Source organism: Struthio camelus, chromosome 9 (assembly GCF_040807025.1).
Source record: "Struthio camelus isolate bStrCam1 chromosome 9, bStrCam1.hap1, whole genome shotgun sequence".
NCBI lineage: Eukaryota > Metazoa > Chordata > Aves > Struthioniformes > Struthionidae > Struthio > Struthio camelus.
The window spans coordinates 9,828,813-9,845,268 of NC_090950.1; the positions used below are offsets into that span (position 1 = coordinate 9,828,813).

At 37.7% G+C, this 16,456-nt stretch overlaps 1 protein-coding gene across 1 annotated transcript in view; it reads left to right on the plus strand.

The window, feature by feature from the left end:
- The first annotated feature begins 37 nt into the window (after positions 1–37).
- Positions 38–16,456, plus strand: part of CLSTN2 (calsyntenin 2) — a 595,520-nt gene continuing 579,101 nt past the window's right edge. The window contains exon 1 of the mRNA XM_068954006.1: positions 38–1,007. The gene's annotated coding sequence lies outside the window, so the exon portion shown is untranslated. The remainder of the gene's footprint in view (positions 1,008–16,456) is intronic.

Consider the following 16,456-nt stretch of genomic DNA (forward strand, 5'->3'; position numbering starts at 1 on the left):
GCTGTCGCGGGGCACGCTGGGAGCTGTAGTGGGCGCGGGAGCGGGAGCGGGAGCGCGCGCGTGCTGTCGCCTCAGAGCGGCCGTAACGGTCCTAACGGCTGCGGCGGCGTTTGCGCTGTGCGTGGCGGGCGCTGCGGTGGGGCCCTTACCGTCCTCAGGGACAATCCTTCGCGTGAGGTCCCCTCACGGTTAGAGACGGCGGTGGAAAGCCGGTGTGCTTTGCCCAAGTGTGAGCGACCCGGGGAAGAGAAAGGTCCTTTGGTCACCTTTGCCTGCTCAGCGTGGTCTCTCCAAGCACTTCAGGGTGGCATTGGCCAGAGGGGCTGGGGCCCGTGTGGTGAGCGCAGCGGGGCCCTGGAGCAGGCTGCTGGAAGGAGCCCAGCTGACCTCTCTCGGGCCGTGAAAAGACTTGATCTTGGTCAGTCCTGCAGACCCTGTAGATGTGAAACACTGCCTGGCAGGTTTTTCCTTTTATAAATCTTTTTGTCACCTAAAGTTACCCATGCTGTTACCCAAAACAGAGTGTCTTAGAAACATTATGGTGAATGTGAAATTTCAGGCAGCACCAAAACACGGGGAACCATCGCTGAAAAATTCTGCTCCAGCACTGTTTGCCAGATAAAAGTTCCATCTTCAGTTGAAGATTACAAGCCCCATTTAATTCTACAAAGGAGAGAAATTACAAGAAGGATAGTTATATTCGTTAGGTTTCCGTTAAAGAAAATGCTTACGATGATACAATTTAAGCACTCAGTTGAGAATTGAGAGCCCACTGTGCTCTATCCTACAACGCAGGAAGAAGGATTGCATTGCCCTGGAGCGCGCACGGTTTGATGGACATAGAAACAAAAGGGTGAGAGGTTACTTTACCTCTTGCTATTTTCACTCCAAGAGAGCAAAGACAGAAAGACAGATACCTAAAATTAGAAAGACACAGGCCTGATGAGTGAACGAGAAGAGAGATGCCAGAAGCAAAAGAAGGGTTGCAATGTTTTCAGCAGTTATGGGTGAGTTTAAGCTCATGTATACATGAGAACATAGAATTTCAGCTTTCATTTAAAGCCTGTTTATAGTAGTGATTGTGGAAAAATGCTTCAACACATCTGAGTACAGAATTTCAGGATGTAGAATCTAAACAAGCTTGCTTAAAAGTAATGATGTGAGTAAAATTTATGATTTTCGAGTCTAATTCATGGTTTTTAGACAGCTGAGGTGTTTGGAACAGGCTGGAACACTGAAAGAAGAAATATAGGGGAAAGACGTCAGTACTAGAGAACATAGGTAGTGGGGGTAGAAAAACACACATTGTATATTTTCCCTCGAAGAGCTCAACAAGGTCCTGGCCAGAGACAGATGAGGGTATTATAGAAGAATCGAAGATAGCAAGGAAGGTAAGTGACAGGTGAAGAGACAGAGCTAGTTAGTCAAGACAATAACAGCTGGGAAAGGAAGAAATTTGTTTGCTGTTTGCATCAACTCCTCCTGGAAAGTTATAGCAACAGAACTAAATTCAGAAGGGAGGCACAGGGACAAGGATGACCTTACAGTAGGAGAGAAGCAATGAAAAAAAAATTTCTATACTATAAGGATATGGAATGTCTGTCCCAGCTATTCAACACAAGGATACCAGTTCTGACTCAAGATCATGATCCACAAATTGCTGTAAATTAAATGGCTATACAGAGGAGTATTATTTTGTATACGCTTTTCTTTCATGTTTTTTCCCTCTGTATCCTCCTTATTAGCCATTATTTCACCTGGGTGATAGGCAAAGTGACTGCAACAAGCCCTTGGGCCATCTCTAAAAAGACATTCAATAGAAAAACATTTCTATTGAATGATAAGAAGAAAATCTCTACTCTGAGTTCCTTTATGTGACCCAGCAGCCATTCTTATGCCTATCTGTTGAGAGAAGTTTTTCAGGTAAGAAAGCACACAAAATGTTTCCTTCCAAAAGTAGTAGAACAGAGGAAACTTTGCTTCTTGTGGATTTTGTGCTGCTCTTAGGTTTCCCATTGCCCCTTTCATACCCCAGCTTCTTTGGCTAAGTAAGTAACACTTGCAGCAGCTTATTTTGGAGCAACGCGTACTCTGAACAGTTGGCTATTCCCTCATGGTCCTGTTAAAAGTCTATCATTATCTTTATTCTGGGAGAAGTGCACTAATTTGGGTTTATCTTTCTCTCTCTTTGTTATTTTTGTGGCTACTCAAAACCTTTAACACCATAGACAGGGAGAGGGAGGAGGAGAGAATGACTCTTACACATCAGCAAGAGTGCAGTCACGGGCCTTGCTTCCTTAAGAAAACAGGGTAAAGCTGTCCGAGAATGTTTACAATGCAATGGCTAGTACCATTCTACAAGTTTGTTGTTTGTAGAAACACAAATTGCGTGTCTGTAAGGTGTGGATGTGTGTCTATAATAAAGGAGTTGGTAATATGGAGTTGCAGGATACACATTCTGTATGAGCAAAGCTACTAGTAAATCTCTTGCAAGACTAAACACAAAGCATTAGAAAGGAATTTTCTTGTTTTAAAAAGTGTGTTCTATATAGCTGGCTAGCTAAGTGCTGGCAGTTGAAGCAATTACATTCTGACACATTAAATTCTTTAAAACTAACAAACGTATTGCAGTCCTGTGATAGTGGAATTTTGCACACCTTCATTATAGGTGATTTAGTTAGAAATACCGCAGCTATAATGGAATTACAGCAAGAAGTGTAAAATTAGTAAGGAGGAAGTCACTACAGTGGTGTTTCAGCCTGCAGGTAGTTTCCCTCTGTACAAGACTCCTGTTTCTCGGGATGGCCAATCCATTATTCCGTATGTTTTGAGAGAACTCATCTTAGATCCTTTTGGCTATGAGATTATTGGCAACTTTTGAATTTGTAAGGCAAAAGAAGTCTTCTAGAAGCAGGATAGAGCATTTTGAGATACAAAATTGTACATCATTGATCTTCCCAAGAAAACAATTAAAGTAGTTTGGGGTACCAATCACAAGCACCTATAGTTTCTCCTCAGCGTACCAAATGAATTTTAACAGAGAAGGAGAAGGCTAAACATGAACACCGGTGCATTTAGTTTCTCTCTCAGCTAAAGAGTAGAGGTCTGCAGATAAAGTCAAATCTAGCTCCAGTGCATGGAAATTGATATTCAAGCAAAAATCTAACAGGTGTTCCTAGCCAGACGCAAACTTGATTTAATAAATATAGTGTGTGCTACTGCTTGTTCCAGTAGGTAACTCAGTCTTGAGAGTCTAATGTTTCCCTGCCTTGATTGTTCTACCCAGGAGACCACCATTATTATGTAAATTCTCATTCGTTTCTCCAGATTTCAGTGATAGCTTATATTCTCTACAGAGTTATGTAATGCCTCTTAGGATCACTGTTGTTTGCTTTGGATCACAGTTTGCCAGCATCTCTGAGTTTGACTGATTTTATTAGCTGGAGGTGGCATTAAGGATTGCTTACTAATTTCCCAAATATTCTGAGTTATTTTCTAACATGAATCACTACATTATTCTCACTAGATCCTTTCTTTTAGAATACACAGAGGCTTTTATGTAATTGGGTCAACGCTACAGTATAATGCAAAGTGTTTATTTCATATGCAGACTTAGTGTGAAATCTTGTTTATTTGCAAGGGTTAGTAGTTGCAGTGCAGTGAACTGAAGTAAAACTCATTGCAGCGTTAACTAGGAGGGTGATAGGACTAATGGAACACAGTGTGTTTAAAGAAAGGGCATTATTAACATTTAGGTGGCAAAGCTGGGAGACAAAGCCCACTGTAAATCTGAATTAAAAGCTTCCTTGAAGCTGTATGATTTCACTTTGTTGCAGATCAGGGATGCAGCGTTCTTACAGAATATTGTTTGTCTCTTTCAGTCTAAGGTATCCAGCCTGTGTCTCTTCGCATGCTCATGGGAGCATACTAATCTTGGATACATTCATGACTCGTATAGAGAGATCAAATTATTAAACTCACTAAGATAACGAGGAATTAAAATACCAGTAAAGAAATCAGAACTTCCAGCAGAACTGAAATAACTGTAGGGCTCATATCAGAAAAAGCTAATATCCCTTTCTCTAAAACCCAGCTACCTACCAGTGTGGTAACAGTAGTGGCCCAGTTGTGCATAAACTGATGGTTTCAGATGTTAGCTGTTGCTTCAAGTACAATAATATACAAGCTGCATACAAAGAAAAGAGATACTGCAGTAGGTAAAGAAAGGATTGGAAGTTTTATATGTGAAGCTACCGAAAATAATATCACCTGACACTTTCATTGCAGGCCTGCCTTTTCGATGTGTAATTCTGCCAAACTTCAGCCATGTGGGTTTAGATTTGTTTGTACTGAACGTCTGCATTTGAATAAGGGACCTCTGTCAGCTTGTATTTTCAAGTCTCAGAGATAGGTTTAGTCATTTTTAAAAGGTGTTAAGGGAGCACAAACTGCCAATTTCCTTAAAATCAGCAATAGGATAATCATTAATGCTATTTAGCAGCATCCAATATGGACTGAATTTGAGCAGAAGATATAATCAAAAGCATTAGTAGCAGTAGTACAGTAATCTTGCTCAAATGCTAATAATGAGGAGAGAAATGATCACAAACAGGGAACAAAAAGGAGATCAAGGAGGGAGGAGCTGTGTGAACTGAAGTATTGTACTTGCTATGAAGACTCAAGTTCTTACTCTCTTGTGCTGCAACTTCTTTCAGTATATTTGATTCATTAGTGCGATCTTTACGCCGTTTGTGTAATCACTTAGCAGGAGCGGTCTTGATTGGCCTGCCTAGTGCTTCTGATTTATTAACATTTTTGCTTCTTCACATTTTATTTTCTGAACCCTGTAGTCACAATTTTGGCAAGATTCACTTCCATTAAGATCAGTGGCAAAAGGGCAAGTCTGGAAACCACAGAAGTAGAATGCAGCAGTATACATCCTTTTAGGTATTCCGAGTTTAGAGCATGCAATTTCTTTTTTTAATCAAATTTACCATGTCTTTTGCTATAGCTGAATGTTCATATTCATGTTCTTTTATCAACTTCTGAGGCTTCAGATAGATGTATTCCATTCTCTCTGCTCTCAGCCTATCTGTCAAATTATTTTTAAGATCTAATTTAGCTAGCTGCTTAGTTTGTCCTGAATATAATCTTGAGATAAGTGAACTAGAAAGCTTATAATTTTTTCTTCTCTGAGGAGTATCAGTAAAATAGCTACTTTAAAATTTCAGACTATAGTGATATTCATGATTTCAGGAAAAAAAGGCTATTTTGTTTTCATTTGTTTTCATTTTTAATTGCTGTTATTTATTATTGTACTATCACTGATCACGGAGTTGGAGTGTGCTTAGGAAATGTTTTAGCATAGAGTTCTCCATAAGCTTGCGAAGAATATGTTATTCAGTAGTGCTACCAACCATTAAAATGCACCAGTACTCTGGACAGTGGAAAATACTGCTTTTGGTTTTTTTTTTTTTTAATACTAGACAAGGTTGACATAGAGTTACCCTTCATCCAGGTATAAAGCTGTTATAAAAGGAAGTTTAAGAACAGCACTGTGGATGCTTAGTCGATGTGAAAGGTCGGTGGCTAGAGTTTTGTAACTGAGCTCTGGCTTTTGAGTGAACAAAGTTGTTTGGGTTCTCTAGGTCAGATAACCTTGTATTTTCCAGATCCAGAGGTAAGGTTTCAGTTCCTATTGTAACATCTGCATATATAAAGATTTATTCCTGTTACTAAGATCCTGTTGCCTAGCTCTAGTCCCGCATGACCGAGTGCTCTGCTGTGAACAGTCTTTTGTTTTATGAGTTGATAGCATTTGTTTCATCGCAGTCTTAAATGCAGGTTAGGCTTGTGATGTGCCGGGCACAGAAAAACCAAAGCTACTATTAAGTTTTGTTTCCAGGTCAAGCTAGTTTAAACAGTCTGTCGAAGGAAGCTTCTAGAAACTCAAAATGTGACCAAAATCCACAACCATTCCCATAAGATACGTCTGATGTTAAGCACTGATTCTGACACAGTTCCTTCAGGTGGAAAATGGCTCTGTCAGCACTGTTTTTTTAACTTGCTTTTGATTTTGTAATGTTTAGTTAATTTTTTTAAGAAGGGTTAAGACTTCTATATCCCTTTGATTTTGAGCTGATAGCTATGTGGTTTTTCATTTTGCGCTGCAGTTCAGACATTTAGCACTCGCAGAATTGTAGCGCATTTTTGTACCAATGTGTGTGTGTCTTTGTATTTGAAGCTTTTTCTTTACAATGGTGCAGTAACAAGTGTGCTAGGAGACGTATGAGAGCAGACAGTGATGAAAGCTGTATTACATTTTACTCTTTTATACATTTTACTACATTTACTACATTTATAAATACATTTACTACGTTTTACTCTTTTATTACATTTTACTCTTTTATAATAATCACATACACCTCTAATGGCAGAGGCAAATGTAACACTGTAATTATACATGGAAGGTCTATACAAGCTCTGTTTCTTTCTTTTTCCCATTTCTGGTGTGGCCTGAGTTGTTAAATCCATGGGCAAAAATAGTTATAAATGTAACTCAATAATAACAACATGTGCTGTGTCCTCTCCTACATAAATGGATATGCACTATTTTTAAATGGCCATGCAAATTAAAAATGATTATTTTTAGTAATGTGTAACTAATACATAGTTGGAATTTAATCCCCCAAAAGTGAAGCACTTTTAAAGTTGTGATGTGTTTTAGTATACACACATTGCAATAATAGCTCTTGTTCTAGACAATGTATTTAATTTTATAAGAATTTTATTCAGTTTTTAAATGTAGACATAAATGGCAAGTATGGCGTTTTGACTCCCCCACCAGGACTGCGAACTGTAAAAGATAATAAATCCACGAGCTCCTCCCTTTAGCTGTATGTTCAGGAGATTAGCCATTAGGTGGCGCCTTGATTTTGTTCATCCCTTGATTTTTTTTTTTAATTGACTGATGGTGTCTGGACTGAAAGCCTGAAATAGTTTCTTTAGTAAATCCGGATGGGGAAGGATACTTTGTAAGAAGGTCACATTTTTTTAAACGCTAGTCCTGAAGTCTTTCTGCTAAAGTAAATAAAATTATTTAAATGTAATTTTCCGTGCTGATTTAACACCAGCCTTTTATTTTTATATCAGTTTTTCCTTCTCAGTTATACTGATAATCTACTTTTCTTGGATTAAAAAACCCTTTTAAAAGAAAAAAATTTCATGCATATTTTACTTTATTGTTATTTTTTTCATGTCCACCTGCTTCACAGCTGTAACTTATCAATAGAAGCAGGTCAGGCCATCCTTTATGCTCCCTGGTAACAGATATTTACTGTAAGTGGATAAATGTTTGTATAAATGGCTTCACTTGGTATAGCTTTTTTCCTTACAGAGAGAGGAATAAACTGTACTTCTGTAAAGCATTTCTGTAGTAGCATAACTGTACCCATTTTATCATATGTAGTAAGGTATTTGTAAAAATGAACGCTGATGCTGGTATGGACATATTTATACCCATAAATAATTTGTGTGTAGATCAGGCTATCGAGATACTGAGATCTTTTGTTTAATCTCAGAGTAGTCACTGTAGCAAGGCAGGCCTTGTAATTCCTCATTCATCAGTCTCTGCACTAATAACTTCAGGTCTGTAGTCTTTGATATATAAACACATTACCGTAGTATAACACTGGGTCAGCTGCTCCACTGTAAACTGTGTGCATGTTTCTACCTGGCAATATCTTACCACTACTGTAAGGAAAATCACATCAGCCTCCCTTTCAAGGAAAGATAGGGAATTTCCTCATTTTGTGAAGCAGGGCTTCAGTAGAGACATTTGCAGATGGACAGTTGCACTTGAACAGTTACTGGCATGAAGATGACCATCAGTAACTATTCATTTTGTGATAACTTACTTGTTTGTTAAAGATGGCGTTGGGCCATCTTTTACAAAACCTTACTCTGCCAGAACTTCTGTTGGCATATGATAGAACATTGTTATGTTACTGTGCATCCTTGGCTGCTTTGCTGAGGCATGCAGACTCATTAGAACGGTCTGTGTCTGGAAAAGATACTATCCACCCTCTGCAGAGCCAGCTACAAGGTAGAGATTTGGCCTAATATATAATGGTTTGAAATTTTAAAATTATTTCAATATAAACTTTTAGCAAAAATGTTTTCTGAATTCCTTTTTAATGTGCAATAATACATGACAACTGAGTAATATTTTTATTTTAAATGTAACAGAAATGAGTGATGGAGTGATGTAGGGGCTTCTCAGAGATGGGGACTCAGAAGAGTGGCTCTGACTACAAAGAGAAGCTGGAAGCTTATAGCTGTCTGTTATTTTGTCAGCAATATTTTTGTTGGTGACTGTATATTGGCTGAGAGACTTCTCGTTTGGGAAAGTAGATTTGATTTGGACGATAGAAGAACTGGATTTTACTAGCTTACATGAGGTTTGTATGTATACCTTTAGTGACAAAAGGAAGTTTCTGTAATTAAAACTTTGCAGGGTAGACCAGACTTTAAAGCAAATTTTTCTATGCTGAAAAAGATAGTTTATAAAAAAATACACTTACCATATTACTTACTTTTTATTCTTAAAAAATCACTATAGAAATTTTCTTCTCTTACAAAAAACTTGTTTAAAACTGTTTTTCCTTATCACCTTCCTCAAAGTATAACTATTTGTTAAATTACCCTGTTTGGTCTCCTTGCAAGATGGCAAATCTTTATTTTAATTTTTTTAAATGGAACATAATTAGTGTAATGATGATACGTTCAGAATAATAATGATGTAGTGGCAGCCCCAAAGTTTGTAATACTTTCTCTTTTGTACTCAGAAGTGGATGGAGTCACAGCATTAGATCCTGACCGTGAAAGGTGAGAAGGACACAAGACACAGGGTTCTCTCTCCCTCCTCACCCCCCATAACTCAGTCTTAAGAATGTAAAACAAAAACAAAAGTATTGAATTAAAATATTTGTCTTTAGAGAAGATGCTTCAAATTCAATTGAATTAAAATATTTGTCTTTAGAGAAGATGCTTCAAATTCTTCTGTGACTTTAAGTACTTTCAGAAAACATTGAATTAATTGCTACTGAAGGGCCGTTGAGCGTATTAGTATTAAATATTTCTTTTTCAAAATGCGAGACAAACCTAAACTATGTCAACAGACTCAAGGGATTTTATACTTGTGAGGAAGTTTATGCAGGAAGCCCAACCCTGAGCTCAGGGGCCTGAATGTTCATTGCCTTATGCTTCACTACTGTGCAAATGAAGCTTTACATAGGTTTAAACTAAAATATTGTACTAAAATATATTCTGCGATTCCTTTGAGTTAACTACTCACATTAAACAGTCCAGGTAGTTGATATGAGATCATCTACTGATAAATATTATCCTCTAACAGGCTCCTGTAATTCTATATTGCCCCTGCAGAATCTCATAGTGCAGGGATGTTTCAGTATAAGATAAGCTGATCATGGTCAGTCAAGTAGGAATAGGTGTAACCAAAAGAGTCAGCTGCTGTGAGCAGATGATGTTGTATCTGCAGTTAAAATTAGGGCAACTGTTGGAGCTGCCGAGACTTCCGCTGAGGATCACATTGAGTCCTGCAGCCCAGTGGCCAAGGGTAAAGCATTTCCTGCCTTTCCAATTTAATGACAGCATTCGTTCTGCAGTGCTGCAGAATGACTATGCAGTCATCATGGCAGGAGAAAATCTGATTCTGCTTCCCATTTTAAATGGCACAAGTCCACTAAAACAGAACTAGTTCAATTATGATCATACAAACCCCTTCTCTGGAAAACAGTTATTTTCCTTTAGTGACTTTTGATGTGCTAACATTTTAACTAAGTGTTCATGTTTTCTGTGTACTCAGTTTATGTCGTCAAGGAAAGCAATTTGCTGTAATGCTACTCAAGGCACCCATTAGTAGCAAAGATGCAATCTGTGTTTTTAGAGAACCAGGGCTGTTATTTCAGAAAGGCAGCCATTCAACTTTGCCTTAATCCTCTAACCACTAAAGCTCATCTTCCAGGTGTTTTTCTTGACTATTTTTACTGATACTGGCTTTGCAAAAAAGTTTAGAAAATGAGAATCTAATTTAGATTAAGTTGCTTATAATTTATTTCAAAAAATTACAGCATGATATATACATCGATAAATTTAAATTCTGTATTAGCTTTTGAAGATAGCTAAAAAATGTGCCATATGTCTCATGCTCTTATTTTTAGTTGGGTATTTTGAACATCTAAGTAAAAAGAAAAATGTTTAACTTAAAAACCTTGTCTCTAAAATGTTTAGGAAGTTTATTGTTTATTGTTTATCTTTCATTGTTGAAATTGAAACAGATATCAATAAAAGTGAATGGTAATACATATTTTTCTTCTGACCCCAAATGATACTTTGAACTGTAAATGCATTAAGCTCTGCAGCTCCAGCGTCTAGGGTCTTTATTTTCTGTAGAAGTGTGTAAGACCTGATGCACTTGTGTACAGAAAATATTAATGCATAAAATATTTGTCTAAGATTTAACTTACAGTAACCCACCTATGTTTTAAGTAGAAGTAAATAGACTGCACCATGTTTTGAAGGAGCTGTAGCGTGACATCAACAACTTGTTGTGAATTGCAGAAATATTATTAATTCATCTATTATTTGTTGTGTGTACAGAATTCCATCATTACATTAATCAAACGGGACCTGATCTGATTGAACTGAATAAATGAGTCTACAGAAGTGTTCCCACTGACTTAAGTAGAACTATTTTGCAAAATCAGGCTCCAATCTACATGTAAATGCCTTTATAATGATTTTAAAAGTTGGCATTTAGTTTAAAAAAGTACACAGAAAAGATAAAATTACACATTTTGAGTGTATACTCTTGGTTCACTTGTCCTGCCAGCTGAAAATGACAGAGACTTCACTGTCTTTTATGACAGGCTGAATAGCCTTTCTCTGATCAAGCTAGGATATATTTCCAGGAATACTGTGTGTGACTATGGAGTAAAAGAATTTTTCAATAAATGTGTTAAAAAGATACATTTAAGAATTCATTTGAGTTTTAGAACTACTCCGTCTTGGAAGAGCACTGCTTTAGTCTGGTCACCCAGAAAATTTAAGTAATCTCTAGCTTTAGGGCAGCTTCAGGGAAAACATGTATTTGTTCTTCAGTTGTTACAGATCTTTTTCCCTACTCTGTATAGAAAAAGATAGCAAATTTTGAAAAAAAGCAAGTGATCAGATACTAGAGATAGCAAGGAAAAAGGACAAATCAGAGAATCTGGGAAGTAGCAAAAAGGATAAATATTAAAAGTCAGTCAATAAACAAGTATTACTGTGAGCAGCAGAGCTAATGAAGCTTGCTTTACTATGGATTTTGTCTCACAGTTGCATTAATTGGTATCTATTAAGATATGAACTCCAACTGATGATTTTCCATGGTTAGAGCCATTTTAGGTGTTTTGACCCTAAGGGATTTTTGTGGGACTGGATGAACATAAGTTAACCCCGTAGTCTTACAGAAGGTACTGTGTCTGGCCATTTATTTTCACAAAAATTGTAGAACAGTTGTATCTTTGAGAGTCTTTACCCTCTGTCAAATTTGGTCAGCCAAACTACATTGGCCAACTGGTTCAAAAGCATGGGCAAACAAACACTGTAGACACGTATGCCTCATTTCCTTAACAAATGAAATCTCTCCCTGAAAGTAAATACATGTATGTAGGTATGTGTGAATCTAAAAGTGAATGAAATAGAGGAGACAGAAAAAAACAGCTAAGAAACTTCAGGAAAATGCCAAACTTCAGGTGCAGTGATGAGAGGCAGCAGTGGGCAACACATGAAAATCAGCTGGAAGGAATGCCCCTTGCATTTCACAGGGAGGTATCTTATTTAAATTTCATGCCATGGTTTTTATTCTGAAGTCGTAACTAAGTTTACAGGGACAGCCTTTGGGAAAGGGTTTATCAGACTTTTCAGAAAGCCTTTAATAAGCAGCTTTATGGTAGACTGTTGCCTAAACTCAAAATAGCAGTAATTCCGAGTATAACAACATGAAAATTGGTGAAGAGGAGAATTTCCGGTGGTTCTTAAGGCTTGTATCTGGGTTTAGGTAAACATAAGTTTGTTCTGTAGCCTTTCTCTTAGTACTCTATTTGGGCATTTTCATAGTAAAAACTGTAAGAATGTAATATATTTGAGGTCTATCTGACAGTCTTGTCAAGCTTTAGTACAGGTACAGTTGAAAGATTCAGCTTGATTTGCTGGTGGCAAGAAAGTGAGCATTATAGTTGGACCTATGGTTACTATACAAATAAATGGAAAGAACTAACAGGCACTTGGTCTAATCCTCTGGTGAACCTGAGTGGTAACAAATTCAGTATAGTATTCTGGTCATAGAATAAACATTTTAAAAGTCTGAGTTGGCTTTGTATTGCACTAATGCATGGATACATTTGAAGGCAGTAGTACTGCCCTGTGTTAGCACTCCTGCACCGTAGGGTGCATCATTTTTTGTAGTGTGCCAATATTATGGTGGTCAGTATGAACAATCTTCCTCAACAGCCTGATGGATATCATTAAACATTGTAAATCTGTTTTTTACGCCCAATCCCTATGCTCACATTTTAATACGATTTCCCCTATTTCCTTTCAAATTCGAATTTCACTGTTCTTTCCCTTTATTTTATTAGCCTTTATATGTATATGTGGAAAGATTAATTTTTTTAATTAAAATTTTTAATTAGCATATCATTTTTATGTAGGGTACTGGAACTCTAGGTAGGTGTGACTGAGGAATGAGCACCACTGGTTAACGGAACATCCCAAACTCCTGAAGTCTTACTCAGACAATGTCCATTAATGTCTGATATACACAATATTACTAGTTCTCATGGGTGCAAAAATTTTTGAACATCTAGTTTAAATACAACCAAAACAATTAGGTGTATCTGTGTCTAGCCAGCCTGAAGCCAGTAACACTGAGGAGAATGAATGCATTTCATTGCTCTATGAGGGGTTCCAGAATTGGGCTCTTGCTCAGAGTGCTGCTCCCTTACTGCAACTTGTTTTGTACTTTGGGTGGAGGCCACAGAAGAACATAGCAAACAACTCAAATCTTTGATCATGACTAGTTTCTTAATTAGTGCCTACAATCAGACTCATTTTCCATCCACACTCATCATGCATCCACACCTTCAAGACCTTTAACTACAGTATTTAAAGCTGGATAAACCTTTTTCAGCAAGTATGCTAGAGTATTGATGTGTTTATTGATCCTCTTTAAACGTGGTCTGGATGGAGGAATAAACAGAATCACAGAGCAGTAGCCCCAGAAAGCACCTCGAGGGATCATATAGCCCATGCTTGCCAAGGGCAGAATCAGTTTTACCTGTTTCTTGGGGACTCCACAAGCTAATGAGGCAACCTCTTCCAGTCCTTCATGATCTTTACAGTGCAGAGGGGTTGGTAACATCTATCTGAAGTTCCCCTGATGTGATTTAAATCTGTTACTTCGTGTCCTGTCTTTCTTGTCCTGTCTTTGGGTATGGATAACAGTATGCAGCCGTTCATGTTTATGTTCGCAGGCCAAAACAGGTTCTCAGTTTGCTGTCACATAAGGCAAGGTTTCACATGTTTCCATGAATTCCTCCACCTCTGAGAACTCTGGACTATGTACTCTCATGCATTGCTTTCCCAGTTCTGCTTAATGATAACTGAAGCACTGCAATGTGCATTATAATTAAAGCAAATTTGAAACTTAGAGAATAATTGACAAAATTTTTGCAACTCTTTAAAAGCTTGTCTGGTTAATTTTATTTTAAATTTCATTTTCACAAAGTGATTTATTCTAATCTTCTGATCTTCACCATCTGCATAACAAGTGTAATCAGCAGGCTGAAATTAAAATATCTGCAACCTCTGCCCTTCAAATCAATCACAAATTAAAACTGAAAGGAATGTGTTCCGGTGGAAGAAAACCTTCATAAGAAATCTGAATGCCTTTCTATTAATATCTTCCTACTAAAGTGAAATATGCCCTATATTTTAAAAAGAACAGAAACAAATATCATTAAATAACTTTTTTTGGTGAAATTTTGTTTGTCTTCATCAGATCTTAAGTAAATGTTGAGCTGAAAGCTTAAGACTTTTTGCCAGATGGCGGTGGAGTAGAGATCTTTTCACAAGCAGCAAGTCAGCAGGGGCGGGTAGGATAATTGTGGAAAAATTTGAAAGCCATTCTGTCTGCATACAACCTGGCTGAACATCCAAAGCCTTAGGGAAGGGCAGCGTCTTAGGAAGTAGCCACTGAACATTATTGGTGGGAGCATTTGCAGCATTAGCCTACAGCGTTACGTTCTTCTTTTAACAGTTGATAGCAAAATGCCAGTTGATTTTCAGGGAGCAAAACTGGTTCAGTCCTGAGGATATTTAGAAATCTCACCATAAAACATTTCTCACTATTTCCTATACACACCTGTGTCATTTTCATTTGAAAAGTCCGGTGACAGGTAATGCTACTGACTCTCTGCCCAGTACTGTACTCGCTAGGAAGTGCTTTTGTTATAACACAGGCTTTTCTGTTGCCTAGATCAGCAGGCTGCTGGTAACTTCCTTCCCGTTAGCCGTATTTGAGTAATATTCTTTTTGAGGAAAAGGAACAATGCAAATGGTAGTCCTTCAAAACGGCTGAGACAATATTGTATGCAAGAGGACTGAGAAGTTGTGAACGAGCATTCTGTAAGTTACCGGCGAGCTCTGTTCCTTCAGTGCGAGTGTGTCATCTGCTGACAAGGAGATAAGCGACTTTGTACAGCTTACAGACCGAGCTAATGTAACAAATATTATATAAACCAGTATGCCTCTGGCAGTAATTGTCTTGCAACATAATAACTAGTTTGTTATCTGTCTCCAGTTCTGTGCACATAGGTGTAAAGGATACTGTGAGTTCTTGTGTATCAGTATGTGCAAAGTGGATTCTGAGCCAGCAGGAAGAAAGTGTTTCACAGTGTAGACAGTCTTGCACATTTTTTCTCTCCCTGTTAAAAAGCCTAGAATTCTCAGGTCTTGAATCTGTGAATAAAAGTCAGATCCACTTTTCTCCCTAATTAAACTTAGCTCAAGTGCCTGAATGCACTTGATTTACTTCCCATCCACATCCATCAGATAAAAATAGCGGCGCAAATTTATCACATCTTTAAAATGGCGCAAATTTATCACATCTTGGTGATTTATCAAATCTTTGGTTTATGATTTGATATGACGTAATGAAACCCTGCATTGAGCAAGTTTTCTCCTGACAAGAGCCAAATATGAGAAATTTCACTGATTAGAACAAGAACATTTTTCCCCCTAGTGATTACTTTGTTCTGATAACATTTGAAAGCTTAATGAACTGTGGGCGGTCACTTGATGTGTTCTTTCTAAGCCTAGTAACTAGCAGAGACTCAGGAAGTGGAAAGTCCAGATCAGGGTTGAATACGAAGAAATAAGTTTACCAACTCCAAGTTCAGTTTCTTCAATGTGGACTAATGTAAACATTGCTTAATTAAATCATACAAGAATTCACCCCAGGTCGATTTTTCTATTGGGAGAAGCAAGGTCTAATTCATAAAAATATCCCTACATCTGTATTTGCACTTAAATGCACAGGGCCATGTAAGTATCAGTGACAAAGTAGTCAGTTTTGGACTTGTGCAGCTGCAGCCTTATTTTAAGCTGGGGGACTGTATCTGCCCCTTTCCAAACTGGAGATACTGACAGTGACTGAATAGGCTAAACAGCTAGTGTGGATGGGGAAAGAACACATGATCCTCTCTTTCTGCAAAGGTTTTTTCCCACATCTTTTTTCCAGTTCCTTAGCACTGGTCTGTTTGGTGAGTTCCTGCCTCCAGTACCAAACAGAAGATGGACAGGAGGGAACTGAAATGCTGATAAAGTTTATATGATGGCTGATACGTCTGCAAGGCAAGGTTTGTAGGGCAAGACAGTATTATTTTGAATATTTGATTCTGACATTATTTTATTAGAATAATTCATGCAGTTTGAAAAAAACAGATGAGCTTTTGGGCATAGAAGCCCTTCTTCAGATCTGTGGAATGTGCATTCCCCTTTTTTTGAATGATTTTTGTTTCCATTTACTGAAGAAGTAGTTCTCACCATCCATGGCTAATTTAAACTTGCCTACAGCAAAGAGCGTGAAGTCTTTTGAAAAACCCTAAATACCAGGTAATAAAACTGAAAACAGTTGTATGGAAATGACTTTTCTGTAAAGTCTGCAAAAGGCAGCTTACAAGATGAAGATAGCATGCTGGATACTCTTCATGCACAGGATACATGGAGCCCATGTAAACTTAGCCTTTTTCCTCTTGCAGCCATAGGCGTGCCTCAGGTTTAACTTTATGGAGCAACTCTTGAATGGAGAATGTGCCTCAAATATTCTGACTTC